General features: G+C 34.3%; 2 protein-coding genes and 1 long non-coding RNA gene across 52 annotated transcripts in view; 1 reads left to right on the plus strand and 2 right to left on the minus strand.

The window, feature by feature from the left end:
• LOC127834542 (uncharacterized) overlaps positions 1–24,655 on the minus strand; it is a 147,882-nt gene that overhangs the window by 114,181 nt on the left and 9,046 nt on the right. Inside the window, exon 2 of one of the 2 annotated variants that reach the window (XM_052360502.1) lies at positions 9,882–10,300. The gene's annotated coding sequence lies outside the window, so the exon portion shown is untranslated. Of the gene's footprint in view, positions 1–9,881; positions 10,997–24,655 lie in introns of those variants that run through there. The other variant, XM_052360501.1, reaches the window with a different exon arrangement.
• LOC127834539 (uncharacterized) overlaps positions 1–24,655 on the minus strand; it is a 165,488-nt gene that overhangs the window by 72,728 nt on the left and 68,105 nt on the right. The window lies entirely within an intron of this gene.
• LOC127834545 (uncharacterized) overlaps positions 1–24,655 on the plus strand; it is a 30,710-nt gene that overhangs the window by 3,787 nt on the left and 2,268 nt on the right. The window contains exon 1 of one of the 2 annotated variants that reach the window (XR_008027986.1): positions 16,989–17,178. The exons of the other annotated variant lie outside the window; for it this stretch is intronic. This is a non-coding gene — a long non-coding RNA (uncharacterized LOC127834545). Of the gene's footprint in view, positions 1–16,988; positions 17,179–24,655 lie in introns of those variants that run through there. 2 annotated transcript variants of the gene reach the window in all.

Raw genomic sequence — 24,655 nt, forward strand, 5'->3', positions numbered from 1 at the left:
AGATTTTAATGAGCATTTATTGTTTTTACAAATAAACATAGTATAGTCATCGGCAGATAGAAATAATACAAGTTGTAAAATGAACATGTTTTGTTTTTGAAAAACTTAAAAGTCGATATTGTTTGCAAAAAGTATTATTATTTTGTCCTTATCTGTGTGTACCAATTCACAATTCAGTAAAATATGTTGTTTTATGTATCATGGTATTTTTATTTAATAAAGCAGTATAACTTTAAGATATTGTGTTACTCTTAGAGCATATTTTTATCTAAAAAAATGAATATTACAGACAAAAACACAATTAACGCGCTTCAAAATGACCCCAGCATTTTTCTATTTGACTCCTCAAAATTTCAGTCCAGGGGTCATTGACTCCTGGTTTTTAAAATCTATTGAAATCCCTGTATATATATATATAAACTCCATCAAGATACATGTTGGTCAATGCAAATTAACAGGCTTCCAATACAATTCCAACCTAGGTCTCTATGCAAGCTGTATCTAAAGTTCATAAAGATTGGTACAAGCAAACTGATGTTATTTACTTAACAAACCACCTATAATAATTTTAGTAACAGTAAATTTGGTCTTGACCCCACTAGAATCAAATACAATCCCAACCTTGGTCCCTATGCGTGCTTGCAAGATCATAACATCATCAAGATTGGTAAAAAACAAACAGGCACAAAAACACTTATATGATCCAGCTTACATGCCAGCATCCCTTCAATACCCCAATCTTTTTATTAGGATTTTAACTTTGTTGAGAACTAAGTTAAAACAAAATCATATCATAATTAAATTTAAATCCAAAATCTAACCTAACTGTAATACACAGTATATAGCAAAAGTTGAACATATCTGTATTGTTTTCTCATAACTAAGTGGCAGTGTGTTTTTTGGTCGATTTTGGGAGTCCTCAGATTCCATATGTTTTTTCCAAAATGATCACATAAAATTCCATATTGAAGGTGTCCATAAATACATGTATATTAAATAGTTTAATAAACAAAAAATAAACCTCAACTTTAGTTTATATCCCTATTCAGCTTTATTAGTGGAACCTTATATATTACAATATTGACAACAATCGCCATGTTAAAGTATTTGCAAGCAAAAAAAACAAACAAACAACAATTTCCCAGTTTAAGCCAAAACAACGTAATTTCCAAATCCAAATGGGCCCTTGCCCCATTCGCAAAATGGTAACAAAAACACAGCCCAGATTCAATCACAGCATATGAAGCATAATAAGTCTATAATATATAATATACACTACGCGACCCGTGATTTTTGCCGCGATTCTCGCATCACCGCAATCGATGCAACGTGACAAATTGCGGTGATTCCAAGCGACAAGAATATTGGGTGATGTCTCGGCGACCGTCGCGCGATGTATCTCGCTGTTACGCAATCAGCGCGAATCACCGCAAATCACCGCGAACCGCCGTGGTTCACCTTTTTAAGAGATTTACATTAAGGGTTACACTACATTACATGTACATGTAACATTTATGTATACACTTACATTATACATTGCAATAATAAAGCTTTTGTTGTTGTTGTATGCAATGGGCGTATTAGCTAAAATACTCCCGTTCCGACATGAACGTGATGAAGTAATGTCGGAAGCTTTAACGGCTCCAAATTAATATAACAGCGCAGAAAAATGATCATGCAATAATTATTTAACATAACATGTAAACATTATTAAACTAATTGCATCAGCAGAATGTTTATTAAAACTTACAATCAATTATATTCCAGGCCCGAATACACTACCACTGTTCAAATTCCATATTGTTGCAATATACATGTAGCGTAGCACTGTGTAAATTGAAAGTTGCATAGTGTTTCGTCATTGGTCGGTTATAAATACCTTGTTTCTCTACATGATATTTGATTTTGACGAAACTAATAATGTGGTAATTTACGAGAAATATGATATAAGTTTTCCATTTAAACTTTGATCTTACCGTGTGTGTTAATTGACGTTATTAATTATGTTAATACTTATTTTTGCATTTCATTAAGAATTATAACGTGTAGATCTAGCCCTTTTGTTAACAGTGTTTAGCAAAATATTCGTGCCTTAAGACACGGGAAATTGTTTAAGTAACACTTTCATTTAAAGGTTAAATGTAATCGGTAGATTACATCTAATTATTTGGACTAAAATATGCTATACTTATTTATTTTCTGTTTCAGGCTCCAATGCGGATAACTCGTGTTACTCGTGTTACTTTCAGAGCGTTGTACATACATTCACAATGCTTGATAAGCCGGAAATCGGAAATACATTACTGTTCTATTTTTAGGTACATGTTATTATGACATCGTGGTAAATAATTTGTTGTTATTACATCATTGCCTATATATTAAAGCCGTTAAACATTGTGTTTGTTTTGCTGGAAAAAAACACAGGAGTATATCAACGTAGCACTTAGCGTTCGCAGAGTTCAATAAATTTATGATGATGTATAATGTACATGCATTTCTCTGGGTTTTCACGCCAAAAACAAAAAACCCTCAACATTTGATTATTTAGTGTGTACTGTCCAGCGGGTGATAGTGTTTGTTCAAGTGTCTAATTGGCACTCTTTGTACGTGTTCAAACTGTGAAAAGATGTGACAATCACAGAAACAACAGGATGGCGCTGCCAATTAAGCGCGATAATGGATCAAAGGGCATTGACAAAAAATAACAGTTTTGATATATTTTTCGGCGTTTACTCAGATGGTCTCTCACAACAAAAAAACTATACAAGTCAAGGTATTATGTTTTACTTCTATCAGTAACGATACGGATACGGCGTGTTTGATTTGAATTGACTTTAAAAGAAATATCAAATTGTTGGCGACATAACTGTTTTAAAAATACCAAAGAAACATTTAACCGAAATCAACAGAATTCAATGTTCTCTGTGCTACGCAGTTTGTTTAAAAAATCAATACTTGCACACTCGTATACGTTGACCTTGTACAATGCCGCATAATTTTCGCGCTCTTTTGTCGGAAAATATACATGATGACTATATTGAAAGCATTTGTAAACGTCGTGTTAACATTAAAATATCGGAAGTGTGTTTCGGATTATAAATTTTTATTCTCATTTGGGAATTTAACGGAACATTTATACTTATGGTATATTTGTTTTGAATTGTATATTAATTTGTTACAACGCTTTACGTGTGAAAAATATGTTTTGATAATATTATGCATTAATAGCACAATTTCCAGAAGGAGAACGTTTTTTACATGAAGGCGTATGACGCAATATAACGTTTTTTGTAAGATCGTATTGTATCAATCTAAATTTAAATACGCTCGTCCAATGAAAGCTGTGTCCCACATTATGCGCTGTACTCTTTACACTTCTGAAAAATGGCGTAGTCATATGGTTGTTTTAATGAAATTCTCAAACATATTTACCGACATAAATGTCCAAGATTATTTTTTTGATGTTGGATTATCGGATAATTGTGAACATTAGAAGCGTTATGTACATGAATAAAGTTATCGATACGATTCGGTTTCTATGCATGAATTGGCGAGTCATCGTTGTCACTGCGATCACAGCGAATTGCGGCGAATCGCAGCGAATCACCACAACATTGAGGGGATTTAGCGCGAGGATTGTAAGGCACATATTACCATATGACTTGTTGACATAATTTTAAGACTATGAGTACCCATTATTCAAGTAAACCTGTCACTAATATCTTAGCAATATGCTAGAATAAATTACAAATCTGGACCACTGGAACAAAGACATTCACCATTAAGGGGTCAAACTATTTGTATAGTGTTACTGACTGTTTTCAAACTCCATTATTGTCAAGTGGACCACATATAGGTCTAAGGTGTATTAGTACAACTTAAATTGTTGACTTTGTTTTAAGACATGAGGGTTAAACAAACTGGCTTCTTTATCACAAGTATATGTAAGCTGCTATATCAATGATTTTAACAAGAGCTGTCAGAAGACAACATGCTAGACTATTCAAAGTTCTTGACAGAATAACGTAAGCCATCATGAGAAAATTGTTCATATTCAATAAGGTCAAGGTAATATAGTCATACTCTATGTGGAAGAGGACCATAATTGAAACATGTTGATCGCTTATGTTTTAAAGAAGTTTTACATTTATAGAGGTTTATTTTCCACAATCTATTGAACATTTGTACAGACATAAACCAAACTAATAAGAGAGTAAGGTTTTTTCATGTTTCATGTTTCGAACATTTTGTTTTCTTTTTATGTGTGTGTGGGGGGTGGAGAGGGGGGTATAATGTGGGGTGTGGTCATTTATTGGGGGGGATTCTGGGGTGGGGCGTGAGTGATGGTTTTGGTGGAGTCTGTTATGGTATGTCAGGTTAGTGTTGTTTTGTCAAAGTTTGAATCAAATCTGTACATAAATAAAGAAGTTATGGCAATTTTAGCAAAATTTAATAATTTGACATATCCAACTTGCCAGGTACAGTACCCTCATGAAAATAAGAAAGTATTTGAAGCTTGAAAGCAATAGCCTTGATACTTTAGAAGTAAAGTAGATCAAAACACAATATTTAACAAAATATTCAAAGTTACAAAATCAAACAAGAGGGCGAAGATGGCCCTAGTTCGCTCACCTGAGAGGAGTCGGTTCATTCAATCTTTACCAAACGTCAAACTTGACCTAGATATTGTCTAGACAAACATCTAACATCAGTATTGAACCAAAACTTTGGCGTATGGATTGTTTTTGTTTTTGTAAGATTTGACCTGGTGACCTATATTTTGAGTTACCCCCCCCCCCTTACCAAACATCAAACTTTGCTTACAAAAGTAAATATTATGACTAAGATTCATAAAATCTTAAAACAAAATTGTGACCCCTAGAGTGTTTACAAGGTCCATTTTGTATAAAATAATGAAAATTTGGACAATCTAAGGGCAATAATTATGGCATTAATTATGTGATTTTGCTCATTATCAAACTTGACTGAAATCTTTCAGCAACTTTGATAAAGAATGCTTGAGAAATGTGAATGCTAGAGTATTTACAAACCAAATGTGGACGGGCGGACAAAGACCAATCCTACAACCTCACCTGAGCAATCAGGTGAGCTAAAAAGTGTGTTTCATCGATCTGAGCCATTTGCCAACTTGTCCGAGAAATCAATAAAACCAATGTATTGACTAAGTTTCACGATGATATATAGTGTTTGATCACAAGGTTTCTCTCTAGTCACATAAGAAAAACTGCCCCACCCCCCTGGCAGCCATGTTTTTTTACTGATCTGGACCATTTGTGAATTCATCTGAGATATATATAAAACCAATCTTTTCACCACGTTTCAAGACAATTGGGCAAAAAAATGTGACTTCTATAGTGTTCACAAGCTTTTTTTACTGTATAAATATAAGAAAACTGCCCCCCCCCCCTTCGGCAGCCATGTTATTCAACTGACCAGAACCATTTTCAACCTCAACTCTCGTATCAAGGAAACAAATGTTCTGACCAAATTTCATGCAAATTGGGACAAAAATGTGACTTCTAGAGTGTTCACATGTTTTCACTATATACATATAGAGAAAAATGCCCCGCCCACTGGCGGCCATGTTTTTCACCAATCTAGACCATTTTCAAACTCGTCGAAGATATCAATAAAACCACTGTTTTGACCAACTTTCATGATGATTGGGCAAAAATTGTGACTTCTAGAGTCAGTGATTTTTTTTGCCCAAAATTACCGCCAATATTCGGCTGCTTCCCAATTGCAAAAAATGGCGTTTTTTCCCAAAAATCTGACCAAAATTTCCCCAAAAATGACCAAATTTTCCCAATTAAGCCAATAAGATAACAATGTCATTTAGCGTTAATTTCGTAGAACGAGTGCCGATCGAGCTTGTCGAGTCTTCGCCGAATGACACCTGACTTCAGAATGTTCGCGAATGTAGCCGAATACGATTTTACGTTGCTATCCACGCATCTCTCTCTATATTGCGGAGGATACCAACGATAGTCGATGTATCCCTATTGTTAACACCTGTTTTTACACACGTCCAAGATGGCGGCAAGCAGACGAGAAGTTTGCGATGAGCAGCGAAAATGATAAATAACACTAAAATTAACAGCGGATATCACATGGTTATAAGGAGATAATTTAATGTGTGTGTCAATTAACGCAAAGTTTGAGATGAACAACAACAAATATTTATTAGAAATGTTCACAGTGAATGTGCGTCACGGAAATCTGTGTTGGGAAATTGGAGTTCACAAAGTTAAAGCATTTAAGACGAGAACCGTTCAAAAATGGAAAGAGACAAACATGATTTGATTTATATGTTAGTGGATCTGTGTATATTCAGATTCATATGCATATTCTGCTTTATTATGTTTGTCACGCTGTATAGTTTGGTGAAATAGCATTGAACTGAGGATGTCAATTGTGCAAGATATTAAAAGGTAAACAAATGAAATGTATTATTTTAGCTCCATTTAATACAACATTAACACAGCAAGAACACAAAAGCGTGTTTGTTTATATTTGTTAATGTTTTCACCATATCATATTTTACTTTAAAAAAACATCCTGAATTAAATTCATACTCTTAAAGAGATTATGATTAAATCATAATGGTACATGTATATTGAAGAATCTATAGATTATTGCAAGTTTAATATGCATGTGGAAGGATATTAACTAAACGTTGTAAGAAGACATGAAAGCAACACTTTATTATATAAAAATGCTGTCAAACATGAACTTAGCAATTTTTATTCTGTTCTTATAATCATATTTATAATGTTTCCCAATGTCATGGTTTATCGCGCTATTTTTCCCAATTTCTTGGTTTATCGCGCTAATTTTCCCAATCCAAATGCCACAGACTGTAACAAAAAAAAGCCAAAAAAATCACTGACAGTGTTTACAAGGTTTCTCTATAGCCAAATAAGGAAAACTGCCCCACCCACCAACATATCATTAAGACAAATATTTTGACAAAGTTACATGAAGATTGGGCATTAAATGTGACTTCTACAGTGTTTACAAGGTTTTTATTTTTTTTGACCTAGTGACCTAGTTTTTGACCAAACATGACCCAGTTTCCAACTCAATCAAGATATCATTGGGACAAATCTTCTGACAAAGTTTCATGAAGATCGGACAATCAATGTGGCCTCTAAAGTGTTTACGAACAAATGTGGACGGACGGATGATAAACGGACGGACGTGCGACGGACATAGACCGGTCACAAAAGCTCACCTGAGCAATCAGGTGAGCTAAAAAAGGCCATAATTCCTTCAAAATGCCAACCAGAGCTATGCAACTTTTCCTGTACAGTCCCCTTATGATAGTTAGTGAGTGGTTCAATTCTGAAAGCAATAGCTATGATACTTAAGGAGTAAAGTGGACCAAAACACAAAACCAAATTTTCAATTTTCTAAATATAAAAGGGGCCATAATTCTGTCAAAATGACAGTCAGAGTTACATAACTTTACCAGCACAGTCCCTTAAATTATAGTTAGTAAGTGTTGCAAGTATGAAAGCCATAGCTTTGATACTTTAGGAATAAAGTGGACCTAAACACAAAAATTTACCAAATTTTCTATATTCACAGTGACCTTGACCTTTCACCTAGTGACCCAAAAATGAGTGTGGCATGTTTAACTCATCAAGGTGCATGTATATATGAAGTTTCAAATTTGTAGGTGGAAGCACTTTGATTTTAGAGCCTATGTGAATGTTTCATATTAGAGGTTACAGTGACCTTGAACTTTGACCTAGTGACCTGAAAATGGGTGTGGCGTGTAGAACTGATCAAGATGCATTTACATATGAAGTTTCAAAGTTGTAGGTTGAAGCACTTTGATTTTAGAGCCAATGTTAAGGTTTTAGCATGGCAGACGGCGGACGACGAGCTGGCTATGACAATACCTTGGATTTTCTACGAAAACAGTCGAGCTAAAAATCAGAGAATTAATTTATTGAACATCGAATTGATGCAAAAAGGTGCAATATTGTTTCTACTCTAAAATCTTGTATCAATGGAATTTTATCATTGTTGTGTCAAGTTGAATCAAGTTTGGATTTGACTATTAGTGTAACTATTAAAAGATTTGATACAATAACTGTCCAATAAGAGCGGTGGTATGATTCCCACTGAACACGCGTATATGGCCTGAGGCGATAATGAATGTATGTGCACTGCTCTTAGGCTATATCCATGATGATTTCATGCAACTTTTCTTAAAATCCAGATAATGTAAAAGTATTTTTAAAGTGTTGTTTTACCAATACAGAAGTGCAGTTGACAGCTTCACTTAGAAATTATGTGGACATTTTAATTGAGAGGACTAATAAAGGCATGGAATATGGATACATTCGGGTTATTTTAGTCGATTCAGGAATTTGAGTTGAAACCTATGTAACTATTTTTTATACCACAAAATGGGTATATTAAATATGCTTGTCTGATCAGGATATACAACTGTAGATATATCAATCTCATGGCATATTTGCATTTTTCTGAGATTGGTTAACAAAATGGAAGTGACATGTACATGTACGAGTAATGCCAGTCCAAGGGAGACCACTCAAAATTAAAATGTACCAAACTTCTCTATTTGTCCAGGAATTATAAGTTACATTGTAAATTGAGATTTACCATTCACTTCATGAAATTTAAGAAGTTCTTAATGTTTTTATAAAACTGAAATACATACTGCATATAATTTTAGACATAAACTAAAGAAATGAACATGTCTTAAACATGCTTTCATGTTGGTGGTAAATTTATGGATTTATAGAGAATACTAGGTCGGTGCCGAATAAAGCAAAGTTTATTTTAGGCTTAGAAAATCTGAACCACGAGCCTTGGCGAGTGGTTCAAATTTTTGTGCCGAGCAAAATAAACTTTGCTTTATTCGGCACCGACCTAGTATTCGATTTATCCCATCAATTTTCTAAGTTGTAAATTATTTTTTCAAAAATAGAATAGGAAAATCGAACTAAACGGAAAATCCCAAAGTTATTTTAAGCACACATTGTTTCATTATTTTAATCGTGCCGAGCCTAATACATTACAAAAAGATCAGTTACTAACCTGTTTTTCTGTTAATCATATAATAATCATAATCATCTACGTCCCAGATTTTTAAGAAATAATGAAAAAAACACAATAAACAACTGCAGCTTTAGCGTGAAAAAACATGCATTGTGTCATATGACGTGTTAATAATGATGTCACGAGTACGCGCACGTAATATTTGTAAATAATGTTTTTTTGCTTTTTGAGTTGCATTATGTGTTAAAAATATATTACATCTTCGTATCAAATTGTTTGTTTTGTTGAATCTGATTCGATTTTACTAAAAATGATTGCTTTATAGTTGATTCCGAGTAATATGACCATTCTCCGCCGCGCTTGACAGCTATATTTCAGCACTGCCGAAATAGAGGAAAATTTATTCCACAGTGGTTTATTTCGACAATGCACATCTGATGATGGGATAAAATGAAATACTCATTCAAAATAATATAACCCAGTTAATACAGGTGATAAATAACAGGCTTGATAAGGACCAACTTGCAACTAACAACATTGCAATGAATAATTCTCTATAATTACAATGTTCAACCCAAATTTACAACACACAGTATCCAATATGGATTCATTCTCAATTGGGTTAAAACTGTTAACACATGTCCAGTTTTTAAAACGTTTTTCCTGTGTTACCAAAACATGACAGGCAACACACATTTGACAGCAGACAATGACTGATGACAATAGCACACATCTAAGAACTTAACCTCAGTTGAGCATGCAATCTGTGATTGGGCTGCATGTCACTGAGGCTGCAGCTGTTATTGATAAGAATGTAATCTTACCTGACACGACTTGGCTTTTAATCTTCACTTCTTTATATTGAGGTTAGTGTGGGGTCAAGAGTTTGGTTTCCGTTACATTTCTGCTGCTTACTGTACTACTGTTCCAACAACAAACAAATCCACCTTGGCAGGATAGAGGTCATTTCAGGTCCAGTGTTTGCTTGTATTCCGTTTCTGCTGCTCACTAAAAAACTATCCCAACCACTGTCACTTCCACCTAAATAGGAGGGGACCGTTATAGTGTAAAGTGTTTGGCTCGAGTAACATTTCTGCTGGTAACTATATAACTGTTCCAACAACAGCTACTTCCACCTAGACAGGAGGGAGGTCCATAAATGTTCAGCATCTGGCTCAGGTTCTATTTCTCTTGCCTTCAATGCTTGCGCCCCTTGCTTGCCAAAGTGTCCTCTGTACATCAACTGAGTATTAGAAACAGACAAAATAATTAGCTCTGAATGAATTATTTCCCAAAAGGTAAACACAACTCTGTGAATACATATACTATGAATGCGTTAATACCTGTTCAGCCATAAAACACCTTATCAGGTGCTCAAAGTATGTATACATAAAAGCTGCGCCATGAGCGCATGATACGCCCGTCGTTCGCCAATGAAGTAGTAAGGTAATAAATAACCCTTTGAATCATTTTTTTACTTCAGTTTATTTGTATTTGAATACATGGTTTATTTTATAAGTACATGAGCATGGAAATCACGAAATTTTGACGAACAAAGTCCCATAACTCTGGAACGACAATTCAGAATTCCGTCAAAAACGAAAGGGGATCAGGGTTTATCAATATTAAGATTGTGTTGAAATTTGAAAAAAATCCATCGAAGGATATTTGAGCTACAGTAGGACATTCAATGAAATCACGAAATTTTGACGAACAAAGTCCCATAACTCTGGAACGACAATTCAGAATTCCGTCAAAAACGAAAGGGGATCAGGGTTTATCAATATTAAGATTGTGTTAAAATTTGAAGAAAATCTGTCAAAGGATATTTGACGTAGCGTACGACATTAACAGACGGACGGACGGACGGACGGACGGACGGACGGACAGACGGACGCGGGGTATACCATAATACGTCCCGTCATAGACGGGCGTATAAAAAATCATCTTATTGAAATCAACTAACCAACATTGCTACCTGATTTTGTTCGGGAGGAAGCGGGGAGTGCTTTTATCATAGCCACCGATATATTTCAATGTTTTTATTACAGGTTTGATAATTAAATTTTAATATAAAACTGAAATCAAATAATATGTATCTCAATCCCATGGGTTGCTATGTCTGCTTTACAATGCACATCAAGGATTGAAGATCTAGAGGTAAAGACAAGTGTAAAATTGCGATGTTATTAGAATGAAAAAAATGAAGCTTAAGGAAAATACTTGTGTTTTGTGTGTCCTTGGCTAATAAAGAGCCATATCAAAATTGTATTTATCAGTGGCGCTATTGTTTTGAGGTAAGTCACTTTGTTTCTTTTCATACTTTTTGTCCAGAACATAATTATGAAAAGTTAGTGTACATAGCGTGCTTTGCAAGATAATCACCCTTGTGATAAACTATTAAATGTCAGTCATCACATCGGATTCACTGAGTTTTATGAAAATATTTCTTTTCCGATTAGGAACATACATGTATAGAAAATGCTGAAAGTTAAGAAAGACAGTTGGCAAGCAAAAAAAAACAATGTTGCTGATTAAGAGTCAGTGAAGTTGAGTTGTTGAACATTTAATTGATGCAAAAAAGTGCAATATAATTTCTACTTTAAAATCTTGTATCAATGGATTTTTATCAGTGTTGTGTTACGTAGGATCTAGTTTGGATTTCATGATTGGTTCAAGAAAAATATGTTGTGGTTTATGTTTGTTATTGAAACAAAATGCTTCAAGTGTTGGTCTGTTGAATGCCAGTAATTTATGTTCATACGTTTCTGTCAAGGGAAATAATGCTTGTTGCTTTGGCATTATGCTTCCAGCACAACGATACGTGGAACAAGACAAAGGTGGAAATATGATACATAAAAACCAATTTAAATTGTAATGCACATTAGATTGTTTGACTACTATTTGTATATCCCCGTGAAATAAGAAATTATATTGTACATTAATTTAACTATAAATTAATATTGGCAAAATATATGGTTAAATTTATTAACTTTTAAACAATGATAATAAGACAATTAAACATATATACTGCAGATAATCATTAGCATACACATTTCTATTAAATTGATATAATAAATATTGTTCAATCAAATAGATATTATAAATTGAACAATCTCTATGAATACCTTTTATGTTCACATCATCACTTGGGATTCATGGGTCTGCATTTGACAGAAAAAGATATCCCCCAGTGGACAAATTACACTGACATATGTATACAATCAAAGTACTGACAGTACTGGTGTGAAGATGCTTTTGAAGAGGATTGATATAAAAGCATCTATTTAAGTTTATCTGTATCACCACAATTGTGTATGTGAGTACGAAAATTTTCGGTAGGAAAATAAATGCGTACAAAAATTTTGGATACAAAAATGCCCCAAAAAATGCCTACGAAAAAAGATTTGGTTACGAAAAAAAATGTGGGTAAGAAAAAAAAATTGGGAACAAGCAAAAATTTGGTTACAAGCAAAAATTTAGGTACAAAAAAAAAATTGATACAAAAAAATTTGGTACGAAAAATGTAGAGTACGAAAAAAAATTGGGGCTACGGGGAAGTAGTACCCGTGGGGAGCTTGATCCATTCCACGAAACTGGGAGGCGGTAAAACGTTTGTAGGTAATAACCAGGGATCATATTTTCCCGCAACATCAATCGGTCCATATATAAATGGGGAAAAGTATCCGAAAATGTGTATCCGAAATCATGACAAATTACGTTAAAATATAAACCATTGATTTTGCCATTCATAAAGGTGGTATAATACATATACAAGTAAATTTCCCTTAGGCATTTTTAATTTAAACGGAACGAGTTTTCTCAACTGGTCTTATCATTTGGTATTTCATTATTGTTTCGTGTGCTGTTTTATCAGACTTTTTTCATCGTTGTCAATATTATTAATCTGTGTAAGTCCAGGGGCGTTCCTGAGGCTATTTCAACTATACGCACGACCGAGCAGCGAAACTGCGAGTGGGGGTAGGTGCGGGAGGGGGTTCCCCCCTCCTGCTAGGGGGTTTTGGGGGGCCTCCCCCTAGAAAATTTGTAAAAATTCATTGCAGATGGTGCGTTTTGGTGTTATCTTTCAGCCACGTTTTGGCAATTTAATTCGTCAATTTCTTGCTTTAAAAAGACCGATAAAAGAAAAAAAAACTAAGCCCGTCATTATTTTCTGCTGAAACTGATTTTATGTGGGGTATTTGGTAAACAGAAAATTAAACTCTTTTTTAATTAAACTGTAAAAGAAACACTGTTGGAATGAAACAACAGCATGCTCGCTGAGTATTGAGCGAGCATGCTAAACTTTTATTTAACTCTATCAATAAAAACCAGTTTGGACTATGTGTATGGCACGCCTGAACCACAAAAAAGAGAAAAACTAAGTTTAAGTAACTTAAACTTAGTTTTTCACTACTTAAACTCAATTTAAGTAACTTAATTCGAATTAACGCTACTAAATGCATTAAGTAGTTAAGAAGAGTTATTTTCTATTTATGTGAGAAAAATGAATTAAGCAGAGAAAAACTTAGTTTAACTCGTTAAGTGCGCCCGAACAACAAAAATTGATTTTAATTACCGTTAAGTTACTTAAATTGCATTTAACGCTGCTTAAAATTAATTTAAGTGCTTTCGCATCGTTAATTGTATTTAATTATTACTTAAGAAATAAAATTTTTACTTAAGTTGAATTATTAATTATCGTTAAGTCAAAACTCGCGTCCGAAAATAAGCATATGAAACAAGCGTTTTGATTGGTTGTCAGGTTTGTTAATAAATTCAGGCCCGAGGTCGGAAGAAAAAGATTGCCATGTGGTACGAGCAAAAAATACAGATATTATAAATTTGGATTAGAATCTTAAGTCAGCTAAAATTTGTTTTAGTCTGGAATAACATTCAAAACACCCTTTCATCATCAAATTTTGCTGACAGTCAGTAACTATGCAATAAACATCAAAAACGATCCGCCCGTCTATATATTTCCGGGTCATATCGCATTTACCTGTAGTAATAACTTGTCTTGTATACGAGTAGTCATACCAGCTTGTATGTAGAAACTGGGACTATATTATATGTCCCAGGTAGAAATTAAAGATTATATCGTGTCACCGAATCCAACTTAATTATATTCTATACATGTAAATTTTGGCTTTGATTTTAGTATTTAAATGGAAAAAAAACAGTCTCCAGTATCTCAGTATTGGCAGTGAACTTATAAGTAAACAATCCCAAAAAGTACACATATCAGAAATTACCCAGGTGATATTTTAAGTCTGAGTGCACTATTGTCTTTTAAAATAATTTTAAATGTAAAAAAAGAAAAAAATGTACTGTTAACATATTATTTAGAAACATATCTAACTTAAGTGTTCTGATTTTTCCCCTTTAGAAATAAATAGTTTAGACAGAGACATATATTCAGTATATATTCCCAGTTTAGATATTAATTAAAAGAACTAATGTATGCATTTGTTAAATGTCATTCGTTCTTCCAAAATATTATCCTATATTGTTTGATGAGATTCAAAATAAACCTAATTAAGAATTTAATTGTTGTTTTAGTGCAGCAGTTAACAATTTATATTTTTTTATGAGTGTGTAAATATTGCAATGGTAACAAACGAATCCATAAACTCTTTCAAGAACACTGTCAGCTGTAGGTAAATGCGTGCGTTGTAACCGATCCATTGCAAAATTGTAAATGGCGGTAGAAGAATATCCTTTCCTGTTTACGTTTGTTACGACGTTTCTGATTGGCTTAGGTCTTCCGGATCATTAACTGACCAATCAAAACAATTCGACTTTACAACTTAAGTAAAATTCCTTACTAAAGTTGAATTCGTGTAACTAAAAACATATTTTAAGTAGAAAAACCTATTTTAACGCAACTTAATTGAAAATAGTACAATTGATAGAGAAAATCCTTGTTAAGTTGAATTAATTCAACTTAAGTAAGAAAATTACCATTAAGCACCGTTAATGCATTTTCGGTGTTTTAATTAGCGTTAACGCCGCGGGAACCACAAAAACTACTTAAATTCATTTTAAGCAGCGTTAATTCGAATTAAGTAACTTAAATTGAATTTAAGTAGAGAAAAACCTAGTTTAAGTAACTTAAACTTAGTTTTTCTCTTTTTTGTGGTTCAGGCGTGCCATATATGTGTAATTTATTAAAAAAAACAAACATCCTCTAATTTCACATAAAACACAGGTCCACTTTTATGTGCAATACTACACCCTGAAAAGTAATGCTTATCTTTGATCTATTCTTTGTGCAAAAATGTCGACCACATGCTCAGCGTTAATTTCTCTTTCCCTATATACATTAAGGAGTCCAAGTCCAGACAAGCGTTCCGTCCCCATTGTTCTTTGCACCTTCGTCTTGACCCTTCGCATTGTGGAAAACGATCTTTCTGCAGTTGCGGTGGAGACAGGCATAACGAAGAGCAGCATGAAGCATTTTCTGATGCTGGGGTATAGCTGCTCACTCGCAAAAGCTATGCTCTCTTCAAGTGTTTCAGCGGGGTCAAATCTACCCATTGCACACTTAAAATTAGTCGCAATCATGCACCGCGATTCAGGATTAACTTAAAATAAACCTTAATTAAAAGTTTAAGTGTTTGAGCTAGTTTTGGTATAAAGTTAAGATAATTATATTTTTCTACTGAAATAAAAAATAAACTAGGAAATGGTTATATTAGAAGAAAAAAAAGTAAAGTGAAAGGTTCTTGTGGGGTTCGAACCACTGCCCTTCAGGTCAAAAATGGGACAAAATGACGACCAGCTAATCGATTGCGCTACAGGGGCAAGTACTTCAGTACGTCATTGATTTTTAATATAGCTATATATGTATATAAACTAAATAGTGAAGAACAATTTCAAATAAATATACCTACAATAATTTCAATGAAAAAATAATTTGGACATTGCCTATCATTTTATCATGATTTGAACGTCCAGAAATGTGAAAATTCATAGAAATGCTAGATTTCAGAAATACATTTCAAATTCAAGAACGGGTAGATCTATAAATCGAGTCTTAATCGACATATCTTAAGGGAAATGTAAAGCTGTGGACATTTTCCCACTTATCTGTCAAAAGAGCTAGCTTCTGAGTATCATCTCATGTTTCGCTGACGCTATCTCTAAAACATCTGGATAAAGCGGAGCGTTCGCCGACATTTTTGAAAATTTGTGCCATGTAAACATAATCTGGTACCCGTGTCCGAATATTGCTTCACAAAAAAATTGAAGGGCGACAACACAGTCGTAGAGTAGAGTCTAGTGATTACTACCCCTCATCAGGGAAAAAATACTTATCTTCGTATGTTTGGAGTTAAGACTGTGTTGTGTTTTGAACCCACTGTTATTTTCTAAAAGTGGACCTCTTGTTTACATAATTATACCCCTAACCCCCCTAAGCCCTCACTTTTTATTGCATTTTTCGAGTTTTCATTTTTTCAAGTTTGAAACTGAATTATACGCACGTGCGTACTGCCGTATGCCTAGGTACGCCCCTGAAGTCTATACCGATGTTTTAAATTGTTGTCGACTCGATAATATCTTACAAACATGAACTGACCAAACAAATGTTTGTGCGTAGGTTAGCTACTGACAACAACAAACCAAATAATTAAGAAATAATTTGTTGTCAAATTACCCACGTACGATAGTTAAGATGCGTAGGGATTTAATCACGAGAGCGAAGAAATTGAAACCACGCATCTAATTTTCCGGTCGTGAGTTATTCAACAACAAAGTATAAAGTACACGAATTATTTGCATTCTAACACGGTTTTACTAAAGATTTATTCAATGTATATTATTTTTCTTGTGTACTATTTTATGTGAAGTTCCGCCCATAAAAATAACTTTCGGCTGTTCTGTCGATCAGATCCGCGACTTTCATTCACCGGATTATTACGCTGGTGGAAAATGTATCGGCATGTTTATTGCTTAGTTACAGCGCGTGCATTCGGACGCGTCTTTTCGGATGCGTCTTTAATCCGCTGTTCACAAGTTTTTGATTCTTGGTCTGACGTGCAAAAAAATGGTCCTGACCGGTTTAGAGACTGCAGCGAATGGTTTATCACACCTAATCGAGATAAGAATGTCATTAGGGTGAGTTAGCATGTACACTGTGTAATCGATTTCATGACATGGGAATTTTAATAGCAAACAGAATCGGACCGACTGTTTGGGATTTTCAATCGGTCTTTCATGACCCCAATCGGTCTAGGACCGACAAAACCGAAAAAAATATGATCCCTGGACTAATAACATTACTTTTCAGCATATGAATTCAAAACTTGACATGCTCTTTAATTACACCATGCTCTTTAATTTCACATGTATATCATACCAAACTTTATATTTCGTTGTTTCTTTTCCTAAGTTAATGATTCTATATGTGTACAGACCTGATTTCACATGCCCATGTGCATGAACATATAATTTTTCTCTTTTGATTATTTATTTCTCCAATTCAATAAGCTTAGACATGTTTGTTCGTTAAGTAAGGCAATAATGTCATGATGATTCCCGAAAGTAGGTATGAGCACATAGTCGTAAGAGCACTTGAATACGTGAGTTCGCCCATGAACACATGGTAAGGTTAACTAAATCTCCGCGATATGACCTAATATGTGTTTAAAACAGCAAACAATATCCAACAAACGAATAAATTATCAAACATAGTATGTGCACTGATGCGGCTCTGTATTTTCTGTTTGAAAAGTTTATTAAATATGCAAAATGAGAAAGCACGCATAAGAGCGAGTTTCATAGATATGTTACGGCTATTATGCTGTTTCCACTCATGATCCCGTTGCAAGTTAATTATACACGTTTTAATTCGCAATTTATTTACTGAATCTCGACAAATGTCAAATACAATACAGAAATTGCATAGTTGTTTCATTGATCTATAAACATAAAATGGATAAAATATAACTGATTTAAAATTAACAAACTGGTAAATTCCCTTCTCAAAAAAGTGTGTGAAATGTACGTTTTACGTACGTTTTGCGTGCGTTAAACGTGGGGGTATTGGCACTGCGTTTTTTGTGCGCTTTTTCTTACCTAGTGAGTTTTTAACAAAAACAAACAAACAAGAAAAGGTGCGCTTTTTGTGGATAAATGTGCGCTTTATGTGCGTTAAACGTGTGCTTTTTATAAGTGTGTTCAATGTGCGCTTTTATGTGCGTTAAACGTGCGCTTTTTATATAAGTGCGTTTTTGACTACCATTTATGTGTGTAAAATGTGCGCTTTTAAGTGCGTTAAATGTGCGCTTTTTGTGAGTTAAATGTGCGCTTTTTTTATTTAAAAAGCGCACATTTAACTCACAAAAAGCGCAGTTATAACCCACATAAAAGCGCACATGTGTGTTAAAGTGCGCTTTTATGTGCGTTAAATGTGCGTTAAACGTGCGCTTTTTTTAAGTGCGTTTTTGACAGCCATTTATGTGTGTAAAATGTGCGCTTTTAAGTGCGTTAAATGTGCGCTTTTTGTGAGTTAAATGTGCGCTTTTTTATTTAAAAAGCGCACATTTAACTCACAAAAAGCGCACATTTAACGCACGTTAAGCGCAGTTATAACCCACACAAAACGCACAATTAATGCACATAAATGGCAGCAAAAAACGCACTCACAAAAAGCACACATGTGCGTTAAAGGTGCATCTTTTGCCTTAACAGTTGATTCAATTATATGCTGTTAAAAGTTTTTTTAATTCAGATATGCAATAAAAACCAATAATTATATAAACATATATATTTGTGTATTTTAATAATTACAAGATAATTCAATTTTATACTTTAATGTACACCAACATTTTTTAACATACATGAGTATTTAAATATCAATGGCAATTTGATGAAATAAATATAAACATAATTTGATTATAAATAAACAAAAATTAATAGCATACTATAATAACATGTACAGTATATACACACGAACAGCTATATACATAAGAAAGATGCATATCAATCAAGGCCTTTCAGCATTTCTTTGAGGCAGCGGAGTGCAGCTCTCATCTTTCTCTCCAAGTCTGCCACCAGCCGGTCAAATTTCTTTGCAACTATTATACTGTCATGGCCTTTGCGCGATGCGTCTCGTGCATGATCTTATTTGATCAGGTCCTGAAAGATATTTTATAATGTAAGTGTTGAATATTGCTGTTATTGTAATCTTGTTGCTATAAAAATTATAAATTTAAATCAAAACTAGTTTGTTTGCTTGTTGTTTTTGGTTGTTTATTTTGCAATTTTAAACCCCTGATCACATGTGACTTAACGCTTTTCATAAATAAATACGTTTGATAGAAAATACTGTTCGAAAATGTACCAAGATACGTGGTCTCATTTTGCTGTGTGGACTGGTCGGAAGTGCGACACCTTTAAAATGCAATAACCAGTACCCTGTATAGTTTTACCTCTAAACAAATCCAGCTTTTCTTGGTCAAGGAGAGGGCGCGGTTTTCCCACTCCTGTTCTCCTCATGCCGGCCAGCTTGTGCAGGGTAAAACCTGGTATTCAAGTCCATACATCAGGTAGTCTCTCTTTTGCTCCCTTTTTTGGCAGGCGATGCGATGATGCACATTCTTTCCATGGGGTTTAACCTTTTAATTTAAAAGTTCTCATTTAATATGGGGGAAAAATCTGTTCATTAATGACCAAAAATAGGTATAAATAACTTAAAGATGACAATAACCATAAAATACAGCCATTATAATTCAAAAGGTGTTGTTTTTATTAGCCGGATTTTTTTCGAAAAAATCTCGGCTTATAGATTGATGTTGTCGGGCGGGCGGGCGGGCGGGCGGGCGGGGTGGCGGGGTGGCGGGGTGGCGGCGTGCTCGAAAATGTTAAAGTTCTTATTTCATGGTATAACTTTGGTATGCTTGGACCTAGAGTCTTCAAACTTGACATGAAGGTTGGCCAGGATTAACAGATGACCACTGGTCATTTCAAGGTCATTCATTTGAAGGTCAAGGTCACTGTGACCTTCAATATAAAAAATGTTAAAGTTGTTATAACTTTGGTATGCTTGGACCTAGAGTCTTGAAACTTGACAAGAAGGTTGGCCATAACTAGTTAGTAACCACTGGTCATTTCAAGGTCATTCATTTGAAGGTCAAGGTCACTGTGACCTTGAATGTAAAAATGTTAAAGTTCTTATTTCATGGTATAACTTTGGTATGCTTGGACCTAGAGTCTTCAAACTTGACATGAAGGTTGGCCAGGATTAACAGATGACCACTGGTCATTTCAAGGTCATTCATTTGAAGGTCAAGGTCACTGTGACCTTCAATATAAAAAATGTTAAAGTTGTTATAACTTTGGTATGCTTGGACCTAGAGTCTTGAAACTTGACATGAAGGTTGGCCATAACTAGTTAGTAACCACTGGTCATTTCAAGGTCATTCATTTGAAGGTCAAGGTCACTGTGACCTTGAATGTAAAAATGTTAAAGTTCTTATTTCATGGTATAACTTTGGTATGCTTGGACCTAGAGTCTTCAAACTTGACATGAAGGTTGGCCAGGATTAACAGATGACCACTGGTCATTTCAAGGTCATTCATTTGAAGGTGAAGGTCACTGTGACCTTCAATATAAAAATGTTAAAGTTGTTATAACTTTGGTATGCTTGGACCTAGAGTCTTGAAACTTGACATGAAGGTTGGCCAGAACTAGTAAGTAACCACTGGACATTTCAAGGTCATTCATTTGAAGGTCAAGGTCACTGTGACCTTGAATGTAAAAATGTTAAAGTTGTTATAACTTTGGTATGCTTGGACCTAGAGTCTTGAAACTTGACATGAAGGTTGGCCAGAACTAGTAAGTAACCACTGGACATTTCAAGGTCATTCATTTGAAGGTCAAGGTCACTGTGACCTTGAATGTAAAAATGTTAAAGTTGAGATCAAACTTTCCTAATTGTCAATTCAAGTTCATATTTGTGACCTTAAATGTTATTGTTGTTCATGTATATGCATGCATTCAAAACATAACACAAGGTTTGCTCATGCCTTGAAAAGTACTTACATTTCATTTTGACCTTTGAACAATATTTCAGTAATTTAAGTATTGCATTGACAAAAACACGAAAGGTACTTTCCTGTCATTTAAATCAAAAATCCGGCTTCAATGCGGTCATCTCCGACCGCGGAACTCTTGTTTAAAATTGCATTACATTTACTCATCCATTTACATTTCCCAGTGACAATACATAAATATGATAATGATCATAACTAATTCAATAAACTAAATAAAAAAGGGATGCAGAATTGAAAATACGAACCTGTTACAAAAGACTGTTCTTCAGTATTCCAAAAATACAGGCAGTTGTTGAACTAGACCATATCACTTTATATGTCTTTAACCACCCACTTTTAATCTCCTTTATTGTTGATTTACACATTGTAGTAAATACACTTTTTTTTCATCACACAATACTTCATGCTGAAAGTATTTCAAGACATTTTACACTAGAATAATAAGTCTTAATTCTAGCTTCTAAAGTCAGTTGCTGATGCTGCTTGTTTTCAAAAATAACTTCCTATCTGTGGTTCTCAAATAGATGGTGCCTGAACAAATCAAAAGTATATCAACACCCCTTAGTTAGGCTTAGATGGAGGACTGATAGGGACTGGCTATTCTCTTATCTGATACCATGCTGTGTCATGCTAAGCCAAAAATTGCATAATTTGAGAAATACTGATAAGGCAGTAATTTCAACACCAAAATATTTATTGAATAATACACAGCACCCTTAACACAATATATTTAATTGTAAATATTTAAATATAACATGCTGAATGGTTTTAGCAAATAATATTAATAGTATAAATATTATTTTAATTGCCTTTTAAAATGTATGTTTATGGTCAATGTGGTAGACATTAATTGTATTAGGGTATAAATATCAGTATAAGAAAGTTCAAATACTTATGTTGAGGAAATATAATTGATACTATCAAGCCCACATAATACTTTTGACACTTTCAATATTTTTAATTAGTTACACACAGTCTGATTTAGGTGGAAATTTTTAGAAATGTTTGAGATTAAAACGTAAGCAATAGGTATGCATTGAAATTGTATGATAAAGTATGTAACCATTAAACAGGTTAATATGGACAACCAGTAATTATTCAAACTGCCCCTTATATTATTACAGGTTACTGAGATATATGTCTATGTTTAATCATTTGTTGTAAATAAATTGTTAGAGCCTGCAACAATTTTGTTTCTTGTTCAATTTCTGTACAACATTTGCTAAACGGTTGTTAAAGATGCACTTTTTAAGAAGTGTGTTAAACATGTGTCTTTTTAGATACATCCTTTTAAAACAGATCATATGATTAAAACGCACTTATGAAATAAAAGACTAACTTATGCTTAAAAAAGACGCACATCAAAATGGAAAAACGCACTTTTGTGAGAAAAAGCCCACATCTGTAAACCTTAAAACACACTTCTTAGATAAAAGACGCACTTCCTAAATAAAAGACGCACTTCTTAGATAAAAAACACACATTTTGCTCACATCTACACTCAAAAGCGCACTTACAGATGAAGAAAACACACAAAAAACGCACTTTTTCACTAAAATAACGCACTTGAAAAGCAAAATGCACAAAAAGCTCACTTAAATGCACTTTTGAACACTGAAAACGCACATATTAACAAAAAACACACAATTAACGCACTTTTAAGTGCGCTAAATGTGTGTTTTGGTAAAAAGTGCGTTTTTATTTGACAAGGGTTAGCAGAAACAATTTCAAGAGGTCCTGACCAAGTATAGCAAACATGAGGGTTAGATACACCTGTAATTAAACCACAGGGCTTAACACTAAGGCACGTCCGAACGACATTCACTGCCTGTACCTAGGTCCGGGCTAGCCAATGTCCCAGGAACATGCCCGACCGGTCGTGTGTATTTTGGGCGGGATTATGTGTCCTATATCAATAAACTGCGTTTAAAATAAGCTTTTCAAAGATGCAAAAATCTTAATACAGTATGATCAGATGACAATTAAATCCCAGAGTGAAGTCGGAGACAAAAAACGGATCGTAACTTGAAATAGATTTGGACCCCCCTGATTGCAGTCAAAAAGAGGCCGACAATTCAGAATTTCCCCGGCGGTTTTCCTGGTAAAACACGTCAGTACCTATTTTTAAACGGAATTCCGCTAGATACGGTTTTTGATTGGTTTCCTGGAAGTGACGTGTTTTCTCGATAAAAATACGTTTTAAACTAAAAGCCGGGATTGCCCTGATCGTCCGGGATCGATGAAGGTATACAACTCGACATTAACACAAAGTTACTGTAAAATTATTAGTCATTTATCAATTTTAAATCATTTTAATTTGTTTGATCTATTAGAAGTGTTTTGACAATCTTTTTTACGCAATTCAATTAGCAAAACTAATATTAATGGTCCATCCCGGCTTTTGGTAGAGAGTTAACCCTGTACAATTGTTACTACTACCGTAACACGTTATTTTGCGACACCTAAGATTCACATACCATTTGTTGTCAGACGGCAACCGCGGCAATCTATGTAAATAAAAAGTTTTAACGTTTCATGTAGTTGTTTAAATTTGGCTTTACGGGTGGGGATGGGGGTTCCTCGGATAAGAAAAGAAAAGGAAAGGAGGAAAGAAAGAGAAAGTATTAGGGAAAAAAACAAGGAACTTTCTCCCGAAATGGCGTGAAGATTACAAATAGATGTCTTAAGTAGATGAATATTGAATTCATTAGCATTAGTAAGGCAAGCTAAAGAGAATGATTGAATCATAATTGCGCATCTCCACGCACAAGAAAATACAAGTTGAATGATAAATATAAAGGTTTTGATGATACTTGGGTCAGGGCACATGAAAGATTTGTCAGGGCTAGTAGGTTCTGCATTTACTAGCCCGAATGGGCTAGTTGAAAAAAAAGTTAGTGTTAAGCCCTGTTACCATTTCCCTCTTATCGAGATACTACTATTTCAGTAGTGTTTTTTCTCAGCTTGAAATCAAAACTGTGTTCATCGATAGTCAATTAAGTCTGCCCCTGACGATTTAGTGACCGAGTAGAGACCCACCCTGAAATTATGCAAGATAGATATTAATGCGTAATTGTAACTAGGCAACACTATAATATGTGTCTATGTGTCGTTTGAACATGCAGAGAGTAGTCTGGAATTCCTTCAACTGAACAGTGTTACAATTTACATGTATATTATTTTCGCTGTGCACAGACGCAGTGATGTGGCCGTAGTTCAGAGGATTTCTCTCAAATCAACCACTTAAATATTTGAATGTATTCAATCGTGTCTGATGGTGTTATGTTTATGAAATAGTCATTAAAGATGAAAAGCTGGGTAAAAATCAGCAACTCAGAAAAAGCGCATTAGTGTTCTATACTGATGTTATTAAAGGGTAAGGGACTGGTTAACACCGTGTGAACTGCTAAAGTAACAAGTAATGCATAAACAACAAAGTATCGGTCAACAGCGCCATCTTTATGACTACTTAATTCATGAGTAAAAAGTATTGCTCGCGGATTTATTTTTCATTTATTTTCATCAATTATCTTTTTGT

Source organism: Dreissena polymorpha, chromosome 6 (assembly GCF_020536995.1).
Source record: "Dreissena polymorpha isolate Duluth1 chromosome 6, UMN_Dpol_1.0, whole genome shotgun sequence".
In the NCBI taxonomy this organism is placed as follows: Eukaryota; Metazoa; Mollusca; class Bivalvia; order Myida; family Dreissenidae; genus Dreissena; species Dreissena polymorpha.